Here is a 20200-nt window from a genome sequence, read left to right on the forward strand (position 1 = left end):
TGTGATAATTAGGGTAAAGTGCAATGAGATGTGCAGATTGGATGGAGAATTCAGTAAATGTAGCAGCTGATCAGGGCTTCTCTTCCTAGTGTCACTTTATTGAGGTCTTCTAATACACTGATACATTCTTTAATTTCCTCCCCAGCTCCGCCTTTTCTTTTCTCTCTGCCCTTGTTGAAAGATACTAACTTCTACAGTGTTGCTGTGAGTAGAGTATCAGGATATTGATCTTAGGGGAGGTGAACTAATTACAGATTTGTGTTTTCATTTTATGAGGATATTCTTCATAATAGGAATATGTAATACTTGCTATATACTTGAGGTTACTTTTGTGAGTCCATTTAAGAACAGAGTGCTTTACTTTACCTTGCTTAACAAGAAGAGAAGGGAATAATTGGTTCAGATGCTTCATCCTGTGCAAGGTGAGTTTTGATGGAGTGAGGCATATATGCAGTGGTCTGACTTCCGAAAGTCTGACTCATCTGACTTCCTTTGGGTCTTAAAGTTACACTGAAGACTAAACTCTAACCTTTTCTCCCCCCGCCCCCCCCCGTCTCTCTCTCTCTCTCTCTCTCTCTCTCTCTCTCTCTCTCTCTCTCTCTCTCTCTCTCTCTCTCTCTCTCTCGCTCAACTTATCTAAGAGATCTAGGGAGTCACACCCTACAAACCCTAAAAATCTCATTAGATGGGTTTTATTTAACCCTGTATGATATGCCTTACTTTTGAAGCTGAGTCTTGCATAATGTCACATGACAGATAAGAAAAATCAAAATATTTTACCCTAAAATATGTGGTTTTTATGGCCATATCTTAAAATGGCCCTCCAAAGCTGTCTTTTATGGGAGAAGATTTGCATCTGAGAGTCTGTTCCTTTAAAGGTCTAGATAGCAGATATTCGCCATTTATTTTTCTCTAAGGGTGGCCACTTATGAGACTCTTCTACAGAATAACCTTGGTCTCCATAACCCCGTTTCTTAACCCAGTCAGTTCTTTCTATTGATTCCAGGTCTCAGATAATAACTCTTTTGACCAGTTCCCAATCGGAAGATCTTGGAATTCACCTATAACTTGTGCGACCCTCCCCCAGCCTGCCCTGCAATTATCCTACCTTTCTGCACCAATCCAGTATATGCCTCCCATGTGCTGACTGATGTCTTACGTTTCCCTAAAACATGTGCCATTGAACTGTAACCCACTGACTTTGGGCAGATGTTCTCAGTTCTCTTGAGACTGTGCCTGGAGCCATGGCCACTCAGATTTAGCTCATAATAAACCTCTTCAGATATTTTAGAGTTTGACTCTTTTTGTTGACAACACAGAAAATACCACTGAATCTTAAACTTTGTGTTATAGGGAAGTGTCATTCCAAAGACCCACGGGATGGCTAAATAGTAGAAAGGAGAACGTTTATTGGTGATACTGGTTTGTAAGCTGGGAGGAGGCAGTCTGCAGCATGGACTGAAGGGGCTGTCTCTTTGAAGAGGAAGAAGACAGACTGCGTTTTATGCCTCCCCAGTTCTGTATTACACAGTGGAGTCATACCCATTCAGCAGGTGTGGGGGAAAACCTATACATATTTATGAGAGGAGGGGAGCACAGGCGCAACGAGTAAACGTATATGTAGCATATACCTCATGTTCACTTTGAGGTGGGGTTTTAGCATTAAAATGAGGTGGAATTTCACTATGTGGAAAGGTGAACAATAGCACACAAAGACTTTGTGCGGCCACTATAAGCTAGCTGGAGCTGGTTTCTGGTCTCTGGTGGCTCATCAGAAAACAATGTTTATAAGGCCAGTCATCTGTCTAATCGGGTGGCCTGGGTTGTAAATCAGTTCTGATAATTTGCCTGATAGCTCCTATTGTTAAGGAGTTAAACAGGAAGGTGGTTATTCTTGTAATCACAGGAATTCAGAAAAATGCCTTGCCAGCCAGGCCCTGAACCCTTGACCCGTGGGTAGCTGTTTCCTTAACCTGAGCGTTTGTCTTAGTTGCTTAAGAGGCATCATTTTGATCTTGCAGGTAAAGGAGAAAAAGCTCTTCCACTACCCGCTTAGGCTCAGTAGTTGGGGGTCTGTGAATCAAAATGATAAAGGACAGATTAACAAGAATAAAAAAATACGTATAATTACAAACGGATATACAGGATTTAAAAAATAAATGTGACTTACGGATACAGTTAGAATTGGGGGCTTATGTACCATCATAACAAAGGGAATGAAGTATAGAGAAGAGTCTTGTTAGACAAAGAAGAAAGGGTTTGGGGCTTCCTGAGAGGTAAGTTGTGAGAAAGGAACTAAAAAGGTTACAGTAAATAAGGGTCATTTGTAAGGTTTTTTAAAACGCAAACCAGAGTCTTGTCGGGTGCTAGAGTTGCCTTCAGAGTAGTTCTCTTCCTGATACTGGAGAGGGAGACACTGTTAAAAATGGAACTTTATATCCTGTTTTTAGTAAGATGGGGGAAGGAGAGGGAGCTTTTTTTCTGTGTCTGCTTTTTCTTAAATGCTTTCAGCTCAAAATAGTCCTTATGCTATAATGGCATATTTTTGGATGGTATATTCTTGCCCCCTACCATGAGAAAATAAGTTTCAAGGTGACTGATAGTATTACACAGGGCTTTATAAGGACCTTCGTCCCGTATTTAGACCTGCAGTTCTCTCCTATTTGAACTGAGAACATTAATTTTCTTCTGCTGTATTTCACTTTAAAAAGATACTAATTTTAAGGTATGTTTTATCGTGTGCAGTATAGTCCTGTAGAACCACATGTATGTGATTATATGTAATCATACACATTTACATGTAACTGCATGTATTTGTATATTTCGGAGTGGGATTTGCTGATGGACTGAATTTGAGAGAACAAGTTAAGAATAATTCTAAAAGTTTTGGGAAGAATTGGATGGACTTGCTGTTGACTGATTGCGATTAACTTGTACAAATGGCTTGATGTGGAATTTTTAAATCAAAGAACAAACTTATGGCCTTTAGTTCTTTAGATACAGCTTTTAAGTCACCAGCCTGAGAAACTAGGTAGTATATATGCTTTATTCCCTTGAAGGATTGGCGTTTCAGTTTTAGAGAACTGGAAACGTGTCACAGAGACAAGCTATCTTATCAGGCGACATACATAGGTATTGACGGTAATTTTCGGGGTATGAAAGATTCTGTCTAGCAGGTTCAGGAATTCTATTTTATAGGTTTACCTAGGCTTAAATGGGCCAGGGCACCAAACTCATAAGTAACCAGTCTCATCCATTCAGTTTCTCATGGAGCCCCATCACACTGTAGGCGACAGCAGCCAGCCTCCCCGGATGACAAGGATCTTTCCCCTCACCTTGCTGCTGGGGCATCTAGGGAAATATTTCCAGAGAGGATGAACGGTAGCAGCCAGGACTCGGAGAGAAGCATCCTCTGCTCTCTTTTTTTAAATATTAAGTTTTAATTTAAAAAAGAATGTTTTTTACGGAGTGTTGCTCTGGCGTCCAGGCTAGATTCCATTGGCACAGTCCAAGCTCACTGCAGCCTCGACCTCCTAGGCTTAAACTCTCCTTGCACCTCAGCCTCCTGAGTATTTGAGACTACAGGTGTGCACCATTTTGCCTGGCTATGAGAACCATCTCCTTTTTCTTTTTCTTTTTCAGACAGACTCACTCTGTAGCCCAGGCTGGAGTGCAGTGGCATGATCTCGTTCAGTACAACCTCTGACTTCTGGGTCCAAGTGATTCTCCTGCCTCAGCCTCCTGAGTAGCTTGGATTACAGATGTGCATCATGAAAACCAGCTATTTTTTTTTTTTTTTTTGGTATTTTTAGTAGAGACTGGGTTTCATCATGTTGGTTAGGCTGGTCTCAAATTCCTCACCTCAAGTGATCCGCCTGCGTCTGCCTCCCAGAGTGCTGGGATTACAGGTGTGAGCCACTGCGCCCGGCTGAGAAGCATCTTCTTATAAGCCTAAGGAATCATTCCTGTTGTCAGCCCTTGGTTCCCTTTGGAGCCATAAGTCTAGTTAAGCCTTCTGGTGCTTACTTTATTTCTGCTGTATTTCTCATCCATTACCCAGGTGCAAGCACCACAGTCACCATTATCTAATTTCTGCAGGTAGCGCCTTTGACTTTTTTCCATCGCTTACTCCCCCCCTCCCCCCATCATTTTCCCCCATAGTTTCTTTTTTAAACTTTTTTTTATGTCTCATTGAATTTCTCTTTCTATAATGAACCAACTTTTTAAAAACCCTCAACCTCTTCACAGAAGTCTGTATCTGTATTCTCATTTTTTTCCCTTAAAATAAAGCTACAAAACCTTCAAGCAGATTTTTCACAGACCCTTGTTGCCCTTGTGAAACAGTTGGAAACACAATAACAGGCTGCACTGTGGGTGGACGAGGGCTCTAGGCTTAGTGGCTCTGGAGGCCGAGGTAGGAGGAGCAGCTGAACCTAGATGGTGGAGGTTGCAGTGAACCAAGATCACGCCACTGCACTTCAGACAGTGGCAGAGTGAGACTCAATAAAAAAATTGTACAAATTGTTTCTTCCATTTGGTTCTTGGAAGACAAGAGGGAAAGTCTTCTTTAAGTTTTCTCTATTACTCCAGTGAATGCTATAGACAAGGGTACAGCTCTTTATTTAGAAATATGTTTCAAGAAAATATGAACTGTTATATTAAATTTATATTCAGTTTTTATATTTGCATCTGAAGGCTGTCCGAAGTGAAGACATAGAAATTAATACTATTTTAAATTTTCTTAAGGTGTTATTCTTTTCACCATTCATATTTTATGGGATAAAAGCTTTTAAAAATATGTCTGTGCTGGGTACATTTTTAAAGGAAATTTTTTTTAGGCTTTTATTAACCTGAACAAAGCTAACTAAACAAAAAGAACAAGCTGTAAGAAGGGACTGTTAAGAACAAAAATACTCTGAATTTGCATTAAAACTTTGCTACTTTAGGTTGGGTGCAGTGGCTCATGCCTGTAATCCCAGCACTTCGGAAGACTGAGGCCGGCGGATCACAAGGTGAGGAGATTGAGACCATCCTGACTAACATGGTGAAACCTCATCTCTACTAAAAATAAAATATTAGCTGGGTGTAGTGGCACGTGCCTAGAAGTGGTTCCAGTTTCTCGGGAGGCTGAGACAGGAGAATTGCTTGAACCTGGGAGGCAAAGGTTGCAGTGAGCTGAGATGGCGCCACTGCACTCCAGCCTGGTAACAGAGCGACACTCTGTCTCAAAAACAAAAAACAAATACACAAAAACTGTGTTACGTTATTTGGTCATTTGACATTAATATTCCATGATGGCTCTGATTTTTTACTTAAAGTTCTGGTCTGCCTTAGAATTTTAAAGCCAAATTTTAAAAAAAGGAAATAATTTTTCCCCCAAAGCCAGTATAATTTCACATCATTGCCCAGGCTGGTCTCAAACCCCTTCCTGGGCTCAAGCTATCCACCTGCCTAGGCCTCCTAAAGAGTTGGGATTAAAGGGGCGAGTTGCTGCACCTGGCCTCTTCTCTCTCTCTTTTTCTTTTTTTTGACAGAGTCTTGCTCTGTCGCATGGGCTGGAGTGCAGTGGCATGATCTCAGCTCACTGCAAACTTCATCTCCCTGGTTCAAGCAATATTCCTGCCTCAGCCTCCCAAGTAGCTGGGTTTACTGGCGCATGCCACCACACCTGGCTAGGCTAATTTTTTTGTATTTTTAGTAGAGATGGGGTTTCACCATGTTGGCCAGACTGATCTTGAACTCCTGACCTCAGGCAATCCATGAGCCTTGGCCTCCCGAAGTGCTGGGATTATAGGCCTGAGTCACAACACCTGGCCTTCTCTCTTTTGAAAAAATTAATTTCAACTTTTATTTTAGATTCAGTGGGTACATATGCAGGTTTGTTACATGGGTGTATTAGTTTATTCTCATGCTGCTGATAAAGACATACCTGAGACTGGGTAATTTATAAAGAAAAGAGGTTTAATTGACTCAGTTAGGAAACTTACAACCATGGCAGAAGGCATAGGGGAACAGGAGATAGAATGAGAGCAGAGAGAGTGGAGAAGCCCCTTATAAACCATCAGATCTCAGGAGAACTTACGAGAATAGCATGAGGGAAACCACCCCCGTGATTCAGTTACCTCCCACCGGGTTCTTCCCACAATATGTGGAGATTATGGGAACTACAATTCAAGATGAGATTTGGGTGGGGACACAGCCAAACCATGTCAGTGGGTGTATTGTGTGAATTAGTTAATCGTGCACCTCAATTTTTCTTTTAATTTTTGGGTTTTCTTATTCCCTTAAAAGAAGCCCTCACCCATTTCATGTCACTGGGACCTTGTCCCTGAGTTGCTATACATTGGCTGTACATATACTGTTTTCAAGCATTCTGCATAACTGATTATGTAGTGGTTGTTATCCTGATTAAGTGCTGTGTAAGTGCTAACCACAGTTTTTATTGTCACGGTACGATTCATTCTTTGTTTTCCACACTATTATTTTTGATCCTATAGACATGTTTGTACACCTCTAGAACACTGTAGCATTTTGTATTGGATTGGATTCTCTCCACACACTTTGACACTGCTGTCATCAGCTATCACTTTGAAAGACATTTCCCAAATCTACCTTTGGATTTATTCTCAGCCAGCCAACTTGCGTTTCAGAGATTTGATGGGCGTCGCTCGATCCTCAGATTCAGTGTGTTATATGTGACTTTTATTACCTTCTATCCCTATACTATGTCAGCTCTGATAGCCAGTGACACAACTGTTTCTCTGTTCCCCCCTCCCTGCCCGCCCCCCCACCCCCTTTTTCTTAAGCTGTGGATTAGCAGACTATGGCCCACCGACCAAACCTGGCCTGCTGCCTGTTTTTGAAGGTAAAGTTTTATTAATATTAGATACCCATTCATGTTAAGTATTGTCTATGGCTGCTTTTGTACTAATGTCACAGAGTTAAGAAGTTGCAATAGACCAGCAAAGCCTAAAATGTTTACTTTCTGACCCTTTCTTTAGACTAAAACTTTGGCATTACCTTGGATTCCTCCTTTGGTATTTTTCAAGTATATTCTAGCAGGAGAACTAATCTCCTTTTGTTTTTTTAGTCAACATCATCTTTTAAAAAATCTTCTGCGTGCCTTCTGGCTCTCTGATCCTTTTGCCTAGGGTATTAAATTAATTTCCTTACCTCCTGGCTTCTTTTCCCTTTCTATTTACGGCAAACAGAAGGGGAATGTCAATGTCAAATGTATTGATTTTTTATACTGTGTCACCAGTGTTATGTTCTCAAAGTTCTACTCTGCCATCAAAACTTCAGAGATTTTCATATTGCCCACAAAATTAGAGACTCTTTAGCCTCTTAAGTTTCTTTCCACAATCTAAGTCCTCTTATTCTCCCATATACAGAAATTCTTTCTATTAATCTAATGAAACACTTTCCTCCTCCCTGTCCTTGTTCATGCTCTAACAGCTGCCCTGAGCTTTCTCACCTCCATCATCTTCATTTTTCCTGCTCCTGTCTTGCCAATACAGTCCTCCTAACTTTCTTCATGAGGCTTTTTTCTGTGTTTTCTGCATGTTCTTTTCCCCCTTCATGGCGTGTTAGCTATCCATCTCTCTGTCACTAAGGGTGCCTTACTGGATGCTGTGTTTTCTGTGTTCTTTTATATCTCAAATATTACAAAGCATAAGCTTGTTGAGGGCATGGCCCTTGTCTTCTTTATTACCATGTTCTCTTAAACACTCACCGTATTGTCTTAGATATGCTTAATAAGTAATTGAATAGCATTATAGGAAGCAGGCTTTTAATATTTGGATGAAATTATTGGTCATCTCAGGGTCTACCTTGGATGTCTGACAACGATTCTAGGTGTTATAATGAAAGTTCTGGAAGAAAGTTGATGTTAACTTCTTTGTATATGTGGCCAATGAAAATGGAAATTTTTTTTATTTGATAAGGTATTTCGCATTTAATACAAGAAAAGTACCTATGTGCATTGATGTGCTTGGTACTGATAAAAAGTAAAACCAGGTGGGAGAGCCAGGCAGTAATTCTCTTGGATGTGCTATGCAGTCTACCACAGTCAGATTTGTTTTTATTTTCTTAAGTTTTCTCGGGATTCCAAGAAGGAAAATTCTATCAAAGTGTTCTAAGAAGCTATTGAAATGAAACACAGGTGCTGTTAAAATAGTATTTTGTACTCTGTCTGTTCATTTATTTAATCATTCTCTGTGTACTTCCCAGAAAATTTTGATGTGGCTGCTTGTCACAAAGAGCCCAAGTTTTTGTTGGCGTCTAGTTCTGAATTTGTACTCTAGAAAAAGCTGACAGAGACAAACACTGTGCTCAGTTTACAGCCTTAGAGTTTAATGTCACATGTAGAGAAACTGGGCTGCAATACCCTCACCTTTCTCAGAAACCTAGAGGTTGCTTGTCGTGATGGAAGGAGGGACCCAATTTGGTACATAATATGCAATGCCCAACGATAAAAGTCGACAAGCATCAAAACATGCTCCAGAACCCGAACTCATGCAGAAGAATTGAAGACCTGAAAATTTAATTTTAAGATGGGCAAAGGATTTGAAAAATTTGTAGAAAAAGATACAAGTTCTGCTTTGTTCACTACTGACTTGTAGCACAAAATAAATGTTTACTATATCAACACATACCTGAAAGATAATGTCACATCAAAATATATTGCCAGCACCCTCTTGAGTAAAGAAGTGCTTAAAAAATAGCCATATATGTATACCTTTGAACCAACATTTCTGTTTCATAGATTTTTTTTTTTTCTTTTTGTCTTGCTCTGTTACCCAGGCTGGAGTACAGTGGTCCATCATAGCTCACTGCAACCTTGAGCTCCTGGGGCTTAAGTGCTCCTCCCACCTCAGCTTCCACAATAGCTGGGACTACAGACATGTGCCACCATGCCTAGCTAAGTTGTTTATTTTTGGTAGAGACAAGGTCTTGCAATGTTGTTCAGGCTGGTTTCAAACTCCTGGGCTCAAGTGATCCTCTCACCTTGGCCTCCCAAAGTGTTGGGCTTACAGGTGTGAACCACAGCACCCAGTTACTTAGAATTTATGGTAGGGAAATAATTACACAACTGAGTGTGGATTTCACATCTGTGTTTCTGTAATCCAGAAGTACTTTCTCAAACATTCATGTCTATTGTATGTACAAAGCACAAGCTTGTTTTCCATATGTGCTTGCCTATGTGAGGGATAGCCTGTTGTCTGGAAGTAAGCATATGCAATCAACTATAGCATGTCTCTGGGGAGCAGTACTGAGGAGACGTCTGAATTACTGGGACATAGGGTGTTATACCTTTTATTTACTCTTCTCTGTTTCAGTTTTTTTTTTTTTTGAGACGGAGTTTCACTCTTGTTACCCAGGCTGGAGTGCAATGGCGTGATCTCGGCTCACCGCAACCTCCGCCTCCTGGGTTCAGGCAATTCTCCTGCCTCAGCCTCCCGAGTAGCTGGGATTATAGGCACATGCCACCATGCCCAGCTAATTTTTTTTATATTTTTAGTAGAGACAGGGTTCCACCATGTTGACCAGGATGGTCTCGATCTCTTGACCTCGTGATCCACCCTCCTCGGCCTCCCAAAGTGCTGGGATTACAGGCTTGAGCCACCGCGCCCAGCCTGTTTCAGTTTTTTAAAGGTATATTTTACTTTTATGTTGGTCAAAAGACTAGGAAATAATCTATTAAGTTTTAAGCATATTGTCATTAACATTTAAAATAAGTAACCTACTTGAAGACTTAGCTTGCCTATCTGGAAAATGTAGTTTTCAGGAGTGATTCATGTCCTTAGGAATAAAGTAAAAAATAATGGATTTTTTTGTTTTGTAGTGAGACAGTAATGAAAGGCGTTGTCAGATTGGATTGCTATTGTGTTCTTTAATGCTATGATAAATAGACATGTTGTACAAAACTTTTATTATGTTTTCTTTAACCAGTTGTAAGAAAATCCTGTTTCAGGCCGGACGCGGTGGCTCACGCCTGTAATCCCAGCACTTTGGGAGGCCGAGGCGGGTGGATCACGAGGTCAACAGATGGAGACCATCCTGGTCAACATTGGTGGAACCCCGGCTCTACTAAAAATACAAAAATTAGCTGGACATGGTGGCGTGTGCCTGTAATCCCAGCTACTCAGGAGGCTGAGGCAGGAGAATTACCTGAACCCAGGAGGCAGAGGTTGCAGTGAGCAGAGATCGTGCCATTGCACTCAAGCCTGGGTAACAAGAGTGAAACTCCGTCTCAAAAAAAAAAAAAAAATCCTGTTTCATGTGAGATAGGCCTATTATTGTTTGGACAACTAATATGTACTAACAACAGTTTCCAAGAGTATACCTGTGAGGAAAGGGATTCACACTGTTTTCTCTTCAATCTTTTAGAAAAGCTCAAGAGGAGAACAAGAAAATAGTACTGGCTGGATGTGTTCCTCAAGCCCAGCCTCGTCAGGACTACCTTAAAGGACTGAGTATCATTGGGGTAAGCTCGTACCTGGTGCAAAAAAAGAAAATCTTACATTGTTAAAACCTATAATAGCTTCACATTTTATTTTCTATTTGTAGGTTATTTATAAGCTGTTACACTTATGGCTGTCCTAAACATATGTTCCTTATTGTCCCTGAAACTCATTTCTGTGTAACGTTTTCAGCATAGCATAAAAACGTGTGTTAGTTTCTCTCATTAAGAAACAGCAACACAAGAAAAAGCCAGGGCCGGGCACAGTGGCTCAAGCCTGTAGTCCCAGCACTTTGGGAGTCTGAGGCGGGTGGATCATGAGGTCAAGAGATCAAGACCATCCTGGTCAACATGGTGAAACCCCGTCTCTACTAAAAATACAAAAAATTAGCTGGGCATGGTAGTGTGCGCCTGTAGTCCCAGCTACTCAGGAGGCTGAGGCAGGAGAATTGCCTGAACCCAGGAGGCAGAGGTTGTGGTGAGCTGAGATCGTGCCATTGCACTCCAGCCTGGGTAACAAGAGCAAAACTCCGTCTTAAAAAAAAAAAAAGAAAAAGCCATAGTATGGAATGTACATCCCTTAATAACCTGGTCTTTGGCTGTCTATTCCCATCACTTTCCAAGTCATTACAATTTTTCCAGCTCTCTCAGCTACTTGCTTTTCACCCCCTAGTACATCGCTGCCTTTTTCAAATGCCCCACCTCCCTTATGCCCACCCCCACACGTCTCAGCTCCAGCATGGCAACATTCTGTAAAGCCATCTCTGTGTCGTCCTCCCTAATTCCTTTCTCTAGTTTCTCTTTGCTTACTGTGCAGTTACCTGTTACATGATTATGTGAATACAGCCCACCTGTGTATTTAAATTGTTAGCCTCAGGAGAATAGTTATTCAGTCTTCTTAAAAAAACTCTCACCATGTTTCTCTAGCCTTTCCCGTGACACCTGGCACATAGTAGGTACTCAATAAGTGTTTGATGATTGCCTGAGAAAAATGTTCCCATTGTATTTTGTTGTTGGCATCCTTTTTTCTCTTTGGGCAGTCAGCTCTGTGCAGTAAGGAGACTACTGTCTTTTCTCTCTCTCTTGTTCTTTGTAGCCAATCACTCTTTGCAAAATGCCCTGAAGTAGCTGATATTCAGCCAATATTCATTGATCAAATGATGGTGCTGTTTCCTTCCCAACATTCTACTGAAGCTGTAGGTGGTAAGCTCAGCAATGTTGTTTGTTTAAAAAGCTTACATTAATTTAAATAAATGTAAAAACGTTACATGCTCATAGAAGTTGACATGATTATTTGGCATCTGCTTTGAACTTTATATGCATTTTTCCTTATTTGATATGCTACTCACAGGTTCCTGTATCATTTTCTCAGTGTAATGAACTTGTTTTCTGCTGTGAAGTCCTTACCCCACTAGCAAATTTAATAATCTTTGAGCAGACAGTCTCACTTTAAACAAACAGAACCTGAATGTTTGGTAACTTTAGTTTGTTTTTACCATTTGTCTATTTACATTTTGATTTCTCTTGGTTTAAGGAATGAAGTGAATATGGGACTCCCAAGTTATCTTTTCACGTAAGACTAACTTTCTCTGTAAACATCATCCTGCTATCATAGGGAAATAGGAAACTAGTTGGAAGTCTTTTTTAGAGACGGAATGTGGTAAAAGCTTAGAGTTCACCTTAGATTTCATCTGAAGCAATGAAGTTACCAGAATAGCAGAATTTCTTTAGTATCGCAAAAGCCTCTTCTGTGCATACATTATGGCAACGTTTTTTGAACTCCATCGTGTGCAGGGAAAAGTGTATGTTAGGATGTACAGGAGATTCTCCCTTACAGCGTAAGGGAGGACACTGTGCTATTAATGTGGGTTTATTTGCCAGTGTCACAGCTTTGTGTTGGCCCTGAAAATTGAGCCAGCACAAAGCTGTGACAGAGCAAATAAACATTTTTTATCTATTTAATCCAGCACCATTTTTGTTCCGCTACATATTCCCATTAACACGTTTATTACCATTAACATTCTTCTTTTTAAAACTTCTATTCTAAGTTCAGGGACACATGTGCAGGTTTGTTAATAGGTTAAACACGTGTCTGTTTGTTATACAGGTTATTTCATCACCCAGGTACTAAGCCTAGTACTCATTAGTTACTTTTCCTCATCCTCTCCCTCCAGAAGGCCCCAGTGCGTGGTGTTATCCTGTTGTATCCATGTGTTCTCATCATATAGCTCCCATGTAAAAGTGAGAACGTGTGGTATTTGGTTTTCTGCTCCTGCATTAGTTTGCTAAGGATGATGACCTCCAACTCCATCTATATTCCTTGGAAAGACATGCTCTTGTTTTTTTTATGGCTGCATAGGATTCCATGGTGTATATGCACCACGTTTTCTTTGTTGAATATGCCATTGTACGTTGATTTCATTTATTTGCTTTTGTAAACATGTATGTGTTTTTATGGTAGAATGATTTATATTCTACTGGGTATATACCCAGTAATGAGATTGCTAGGTCAAATGGTAGTTTTGCTTATAGCTCTCTGAGGAATCGCCACACTGCTTTCCACAATGGTTGAACTAATTTACACTCCCACCAACAGTGTGTAAGTGTTCCCTTTTCTCCAGTCTTGTCAGCATCTGTTATTTTTTTGACATTCTGATAATAGCCATTCTGATTGGCATGATGTAGTAAGTATCTCACTGTGGTTTTGATTTTCATTTCTCTAACGATCAGTGACACTGAGCTTTTTTTTATATGCTTGTTGGCTGCATATGTGTCTTCTTTTGAAAAGTGTCTGTTCACGTCCTTTGCCCACTTTTTAATAAGGCTGTTTTTCTCTTGTAAATTTGTTTACATTCCTTATGGATGCTGAATATTAGACCTCTGTCAGATGCGTGGTTTGCAAACATTTTCTGCCATTCTGCAGGTTGTGTATTTACTCTGTTGAGAGTTTCTTTTGTGGTTTTGTTCCTTCATATAGTCTCGTTTTGTTACCACTAGTAGTCTTTAGGTTTATTTTATTTCGTTCATTTATAATTGGAGAAATAAGAATGCATTTTGAAAAGTGAATAGACATAAAATCTAAATTTCTGTCACCATAATGCAGTTATAATTTTGCTTATCTCCTTCAGACTTAACCTTGGCATCTTTTGCTTAATTGTAATCTCAAAACTATTTTGTATTCTTATTTTTATATGTTATTCCATGAGCTTTTTAACCATTATTAAGTCTGGCATTAGTGTTCGATTGAAGGATATACCATAATATACCTAACTATTCCTTAATTATTGGATATAAGAATTTTCAAGTTTTTAGGAAATATACATAATACATTGATGCTCTCACTGGTCTTTTATTTTTAATTTAAAATTAGTATATTATGAAAAGTTTCTGAAAGTGGGATTACATTATCATTAACATTTCAGAGGTGTAATTTAATTGTATGTTTGCCGGCATTAAGTATTATTAAAGTATAAGATTATTATTTGTTAATATCATTTTGTAGAACATTTATTTTCTGTGGCAGGTATGTGACATTTTATTTATCGTCACTGATCTTTTTATATATGAAAATTATGTCCACATAATTGAACATTTTGAAAACAAATTATAAATTAGGAAACAAAAATTATCTATAATTTTATCTTTAGGGAGATATATTTTTGAATAGAAGTGTTCTGTAGAATTGCTGTATAACTAGAAACCTTCTGAAATATAGTGAGTTACAATGAAATAAAGAAATGAATTCTATTTTATACAAAGAGAAAACAATTCTGAGGTGCAAAAAGCATAGATGTTTAAATTCAGTGACTTGGGAAACTATTTTTAGCATGCAGTTTAGAATTGTATTACAAGATATTAAAGAATGTTACTCCCTCACAAAATTTCTATGATGGGAGGATGTTAATAGAGGCGGAAGGAAGAACGACCGTAACTACATTCTTTGCTTTTACCTTTTGCCAGCTTTTATCTGTCAACTCACAGTATAGGGAGAATTTGTCAATTCTGTTGACCAGCTGATAAAAATCAAAAACTTCCATGAGGTGAGGATGGTAGGGTGAGCAAGCTACTTATTGCACATCTGAGCTAGAGGACTTCTATTGTACTCTTTGAAAGTGCTCATAGAATAGGCATTTAAGAAGATATTAACAGATAAAGAGAGATATTACTACTATCATAACATGCTAGATTCCATCAATATCAGCCTGTAGGAATGGGGCATTTATTTTAGTCATAAGAGTAAGGCAGTGTGGTGAGAACTTTGTTAGACCTCTGGGCCTTTGTTAGACCTCTGGGCCTTTGATTATCAGCTGTCCCACTGTCTCCTGAAATCACCTAGTTGTGATTACTATTATTTGTGAAATGTGTGGAAAGAAAATAACAGAACATTTAAACCAGAAATAAAGCCTGTCATCCTCTGGGTCCAGATGCGCTGGCTTTGGTGGCTGTAACCTGTGCTTCTCCCATCTTGGAGCAAAAATATGTGCACAAACCTGTCTAATTTATTCACAGCGGAAGAGGAGAAAGAACAGATTTCAAAACATAAATGTCTTGAATAAAAAGTTTTAGCCAAAACTTTTTTTTTCTTTTTTTTTTTTAGAGATGGAGTCTCCCTCTGTCGCCCAGGCTGGCATGCAGTGGCATGCTCTTGGCTCACTGCAACCTCCGCCTCCTGGGTTCAAGTGATTCTCCTGCCTCAGGCTCCCAAGGACGATCTGGGACTACAGATGCCCACCACCACGCCTGGCTGAATTTTTTGTGTTTTTAGTAGAGATGGAGTTTCACCATATTGGCCAGGCTGGTCCCAAACTCCTGACCTTGTGATCCACCCACCTTGGCCTCCCAAAGTGCTGGCATTGTAGACATGAGCCACCATGCCTTGCCGCCAAACCGTTTTTCTTAGCATGAAGTTTAAATTTTATATCTAGGTGATGTCTGTTTATCAGGAACCAGTGTAGAATCTAGATCTTTTTGTCTTTCTTTAGGACGTTGAAACATTTTACTTTACACTGAAAAATTTCCTTTCTCTTTTAACAAATAGTTATGATTAATCATCTGCCTTAGAGTTTTCATACAATGCCATTTTTATTATTGCTATTTGTTGATGTCGTTTATGTTAGCTGTAGATAGTTTTATATCTTCTGGATATACCTGTTTGAATGCTTCTGGGTTTTTTTTTTTAGGCTAATTTGTTGGTAGAAAGTTTCTTTTAGATTAGTTACCCAGGAAATAGGATGTTCTCTTAACTTTTGCAGTAAAAAAGAATAGTAGACTTCAGGCACCAGAAAACCTGATTTCTAATCCTAGACCTGCCAAATCATTATTTCTTTGGTTCAGCAAGTACTGGCTGAGTGCCTGCTCTGTACTCACTGCTGCAAGCCCTGTGCTGTGCAGGTGCTGGTAACGCATCAGTATAGGAACTCGTCCTAGGTCCCTGTCCTCACTGAGCTGACGTTCTGGTTCTTAGGGAGAGACAGCTGGTTTGAGTACAGAACTTCTCCAGCTTCATAGAGAATCTGGCTGGATGGGTCCCTAGACCACAGTGAGATGAATTAGTTGGGAATTTCTCTTGAAGGCTCAGATGGAAATACCCTTTGTGTCTACTGGTTATGGGCTGTGTTAGGCAGGGATGAGTGGAACGGTATTTATTTGCTGAGTTCTTTCTCCTAAGATACTGTTATTTGTCAGTTATTACAGTATCCATTATTAACAGGAACAGCATTCATTAGGAAGCTTGGCTCTCACTCTCCTACTAGAAAGTGTGTTTATGAAATTGTATGTTTTGTGTAGTTTTTTTGTGCTAATAAGGACCACATTTGAAGTTGGGCTTGGTGTTAATTCATTGGACTGATCATTGTAACTTACTATAGCTCTAGAAATTCTAAATAAACTGCAAATTAATACACAGGTTGCAAAATGTTAAAACATGCTATTCACAACGGAATATACAATTTGATATTGAAAATTTGTAAATGACAAGGCTTAGCTGTGAGCCCTGCAGGCAGGTGAACATCTTCTTTGGAGAGCTGAACAGAAATGTGTTTTCACACAGGTGTCCACTTATCTCAGGGACTAGAGTGATTTGCAGTGGTTTAAACATCTTTTCAGGCAGGCTGCTGTAATCTTGAAAAGTGAAACATGATTGGCTTTTGAGTATTTCAAATGTGAGCACTTTAATTTCGAAAATTATGTGTACAGTTAAAGCTTCATTAGAAAGGCTAAATTTGAGAATATTTCTATCATATACCATGTTGTAAAAGGTAAACAAATTCACAAAGTGCAGCAGTGTCACAGTAACGATGGGATCAGTCTTGAGGGCAACGCTTGAGAACCTCTGTCCTGTTTGTCCCTACTTCAAACATTTCTTCTTGCCATGTTCCATTTTTTGACCTTTCGTTATCTAAAAGGCGGTATTGTGATAGAATGACACGTACATTTAAACACCCATTTATGTTTTTCCCTTCCTTGACCTGTTGGTTTCACTTTTGTGTGGCATCTTCTAATCTTACCTGTATTCATTGCATGTTTCACCTATTTAATGATTAAAATGTGATATATCATGGTGATTAAGAGCATGGATTCAGGAACTAGATTGCATGGGTTTATATCCCTGCTGCACTCTTTTTTTCCCTCCCTTCTTTCCTCCCTCCCTTCTTCCCTCCCTCTCTTCTTCCCTCCCTTTCTCCTTCCTTCCTTCCTTCCATTTCTCTCTTTTTCTTTCTTTTCTTTCTTTCTCTCTCTCTCTTTCTCGTTCTCCTTCCTTCCTTCCCTTCCTCCCTTTTTCCCTCCCTCCCTCCCTCCCGTTTTGCTCTTGTTGCCCAGGCTGGAGCACAGTGGCACGATATCTGCTCACTGTAACCTCTGCCTCCCAGGTTCAAGTGATTCTCATGCCTCAGCCTCCTGAGTAGCTGGGATTACAGGCATGTGCCACCATGCCTGGCTAATTTTGTATTTTTAGTAGAGACGGAGTTTCTCCATATTGGTCAGGCTGGTCTCGAACTCCTGACCTCAGGTGATCCCCCTGCCTCAGCCTCCTAAAGGGCTGGGATTATAAGCGTGAACCACTGCCTAGCCATAAGCGGTGTGACCTTGTACAAGTTACATAACCTTTCTGTACCTCAGCTTCTTCAACTGTTAAATGGTGATAATAATAGAACCCTTCTTTGAGTTTTTTAAGTGTTATATCAGTTAATACATGTAATTGTGCTTAGTATGGAACCTGGCACATAGTGCTCTGTATTTGCTATTTTTTAAAAAATTAACTAATTTATTTAGTAGTAGACTCAACATTGAGGACAACTGTGTGCCTGAAACTAAACCATTTGCTGGAGATTCTGAGCTGAATACAGTATATATTCTCCCTAAAGACTGTGAAATCAGATGGGAGGTGCAAATCCTTGCGATGAATCTGCATGGGGAGAAGGGCTGTGGGCACACAGAGGATGCAGCCATGCTTTCACGGGCCTCTGATGTTGAGGAGTGGTTTTCATGAGTGGAGAAAGGAAAAAGGACTTTCAGTCAGAGAAAACAACGTAAGGATAGGCACCTGTGTGTAAGATCCCTGGAGGGGAAAGTGAACAGCAAGGAGTAAGTAGAGGGGGAGTGCTAAGAGTAGTGCAGATGAGTGATGAGTCCAATAGGGTGGAGAGAAGGAAGGGGCTTGCACTCGGTGAACCACGGGACAGGGTGAAACGCTGTGTTGGGGAGGTGGGGGAAGATAACATGAACCGGTGAAGGGGGAGAAGCAGTATAATGTACTGGTTGTCTCTGCATGCCTTTTGTTCATTATTTGTTCATTATCTTGTATGTTCATGCTGTCAGTCTTTTTTTCTTATTTTTAGGTCACATGTATTGAGGTATAGTTAACAGAGAGGTAAATTCACTTCTGATGAATTTGGACAGTTACCACATAATTTCCATTGCGCTAAAAAGTTACCTTGTGCCCTCTCGTATTCAGCTATGCTGACTCTTCCCATGCCCCCAGTCCCTGGCAACCAGTGATGCGATCTCTGTTTCTATAGTTTTGTCTTTTTGAGAATGTCATGTAAATGAATATATTATTTGTGTCTTTTTTCTTTTACTTAGCGCAATGCCTTCAGTATTCATCCATGTTGATTCATTTATTTCACTGTGTGGGTGGACCACAGTTCATCCATTCACCAGTTGATGAATATGTGTGTTGTTTTCAGCTAAAGGCTATTATGAATAAAGATTCTGTAAACATTCATGCACAGGTCTTTGTATAGATACATGTTTTCATTTTTCTGGGGTAAACAAATACCCGAGATTGCCAGGTCATATGGTAGGCATCTCTTTTGCCTTTTAAGAAACTGCCAGTGTTTTCCAAAGTGCCTATTCCATTTTGCATTTCTGTCATGAGTCCCAGCTGCTTCACATCTTTATATGCGTGTGCGTGTGTGTATAATTACACTATACCTTTATATTATATATATATATATATATATAATTGCACTTTAGGTTCTGGGTTACATGTGCAGAACATGCAGCATTGTTGCATGGGTACATACATGGCAAGGTGCTTTGCTGCTTCTATCACTGTCACCTATATCTGGCATTTGTCCCCATGTTATCCCTCCCTAACTCCCTACCCACACTGTCCCTCCCCTAGTTCCCCCCAACAGACCCCAGTGTGTGATGCTCCCCTCCCTGTGTCCATGTGTTCTCATTGTTCAACACCTGCCTATGAGTGAGAACATGCGATGTTTGATTTTCTGTTCTTGTGTCAGTTTGCTGAGAATGATGGTTTACAGATTCATCCACTCCCTTCAGAGGACATGAACTCATCGTTTTCTATGACGGCATAGTATTCCATTATGTATATGTGCCACAGTTTACTTGTCCAGTCTATCATTGATGGGCATTTGGGTTGGTTACAGATCTTTGCTGTTGTAAATAGTGCTCCAGTGAACATATGTGTGCATGTGTCTTTATAACAGAACAATTTATAATCCTTTGGATATATACCCAGTAATGGGATTGCTGGGTCAAATGGAATTTCTATTTCTAGGTCCTTGAGGAATCGCCACACTGTCTTCCACAATGGTTGAACTAATTTACACTCCCACCAGCAGTGTAAAAGTGTTCCTATTTCTCCACATCCTCTCCAGCATCTGTTGTCTCCAGATTTTTTAATGATCGCCATTCTAACTGGTGTGAGATGGTATCTCAATGTAGTTTTGATTTGCATTTCTCTAATGACCAGTGATGATGAGCATTTTGTCACATGTTTCTTGGCCTCATATATGTCTTCTTTTGTAGTGTCTGTTCATATCCTTCACCAACTTTTGAATGGGTTTGTTTGTTTCTTATAAATCGGTTCTATTTCTTTGTAGATTCTGGATATTAGCTCTTTGTCAGATGGGTAGATTACAACAATTTTTTCCCATTCTGTTGGTTGCCAGTTCACGCTAATGATTGTTTCTTTTGCTGTACAGAAGCTCTGGAGTTTAATTAGGTCCCATTTGTCTATTTTGGCTTTTGTTGCCAATGCTTTTGGTGTTTTGGTCATGAAGTCCTTGCCCGTGCCAATTATGTCCTGAATGGTTTTGCCTAGATTTTCTTCTAGAGTTTTTATGGTGTTAGGTCTTATGTTTAAGTCTTTAATCCATCTGGAGTTAATTTTAATGTAAGGTATCAGGAAGGGGTCCAGTTTCTTCTTTCTGCACATGGCTAGCCAGTTTTCCCAACACCATTTATTAAACAGGGAGTCCTTTCCCCATT

The 20200-nt window shown here is 39.8% G+C and overlaps 1 long non-coding RNA gene across 1 annotated transcript in view; it reads left to right on the top strand.

Annotated features, from left to right (window-relative positions):
* The window catches only part of LOC144580401 (uncharacterized), a 75939-nt gene extending 64272 nt beyond the window's left edge, over positions 1-11667 (top strand). The window contains exons 2-3 of the long non-coding RNA XR_013529853.1: positions 10390-10486; positions 11559-11667. This is a non-coding gene — a long non-coding RNA (uncharacterized LOC144580401). The remainder of the gene's footprint in view (positions 1-10389; positions 10487-11558) is intronic.
* The last annotated feature ends 8533 nt before the right edge of the window (positions 11668-20200 follow it).

This window comes from Callithrix jacchus, chromosome 19 (genome assembly GCF_049354715.1).
Source record: "Callithrix jacchus isolate 240 chromosome 19, calJac240_pri, whole genome shotgun sequence".
In the NCBI taxonomy this organism is placed as follows: Eukaryota; Metazoa; Chordata; class Mammalia; order Primates; family Cebidae; genus Callithrix; species Callithrix jacchus.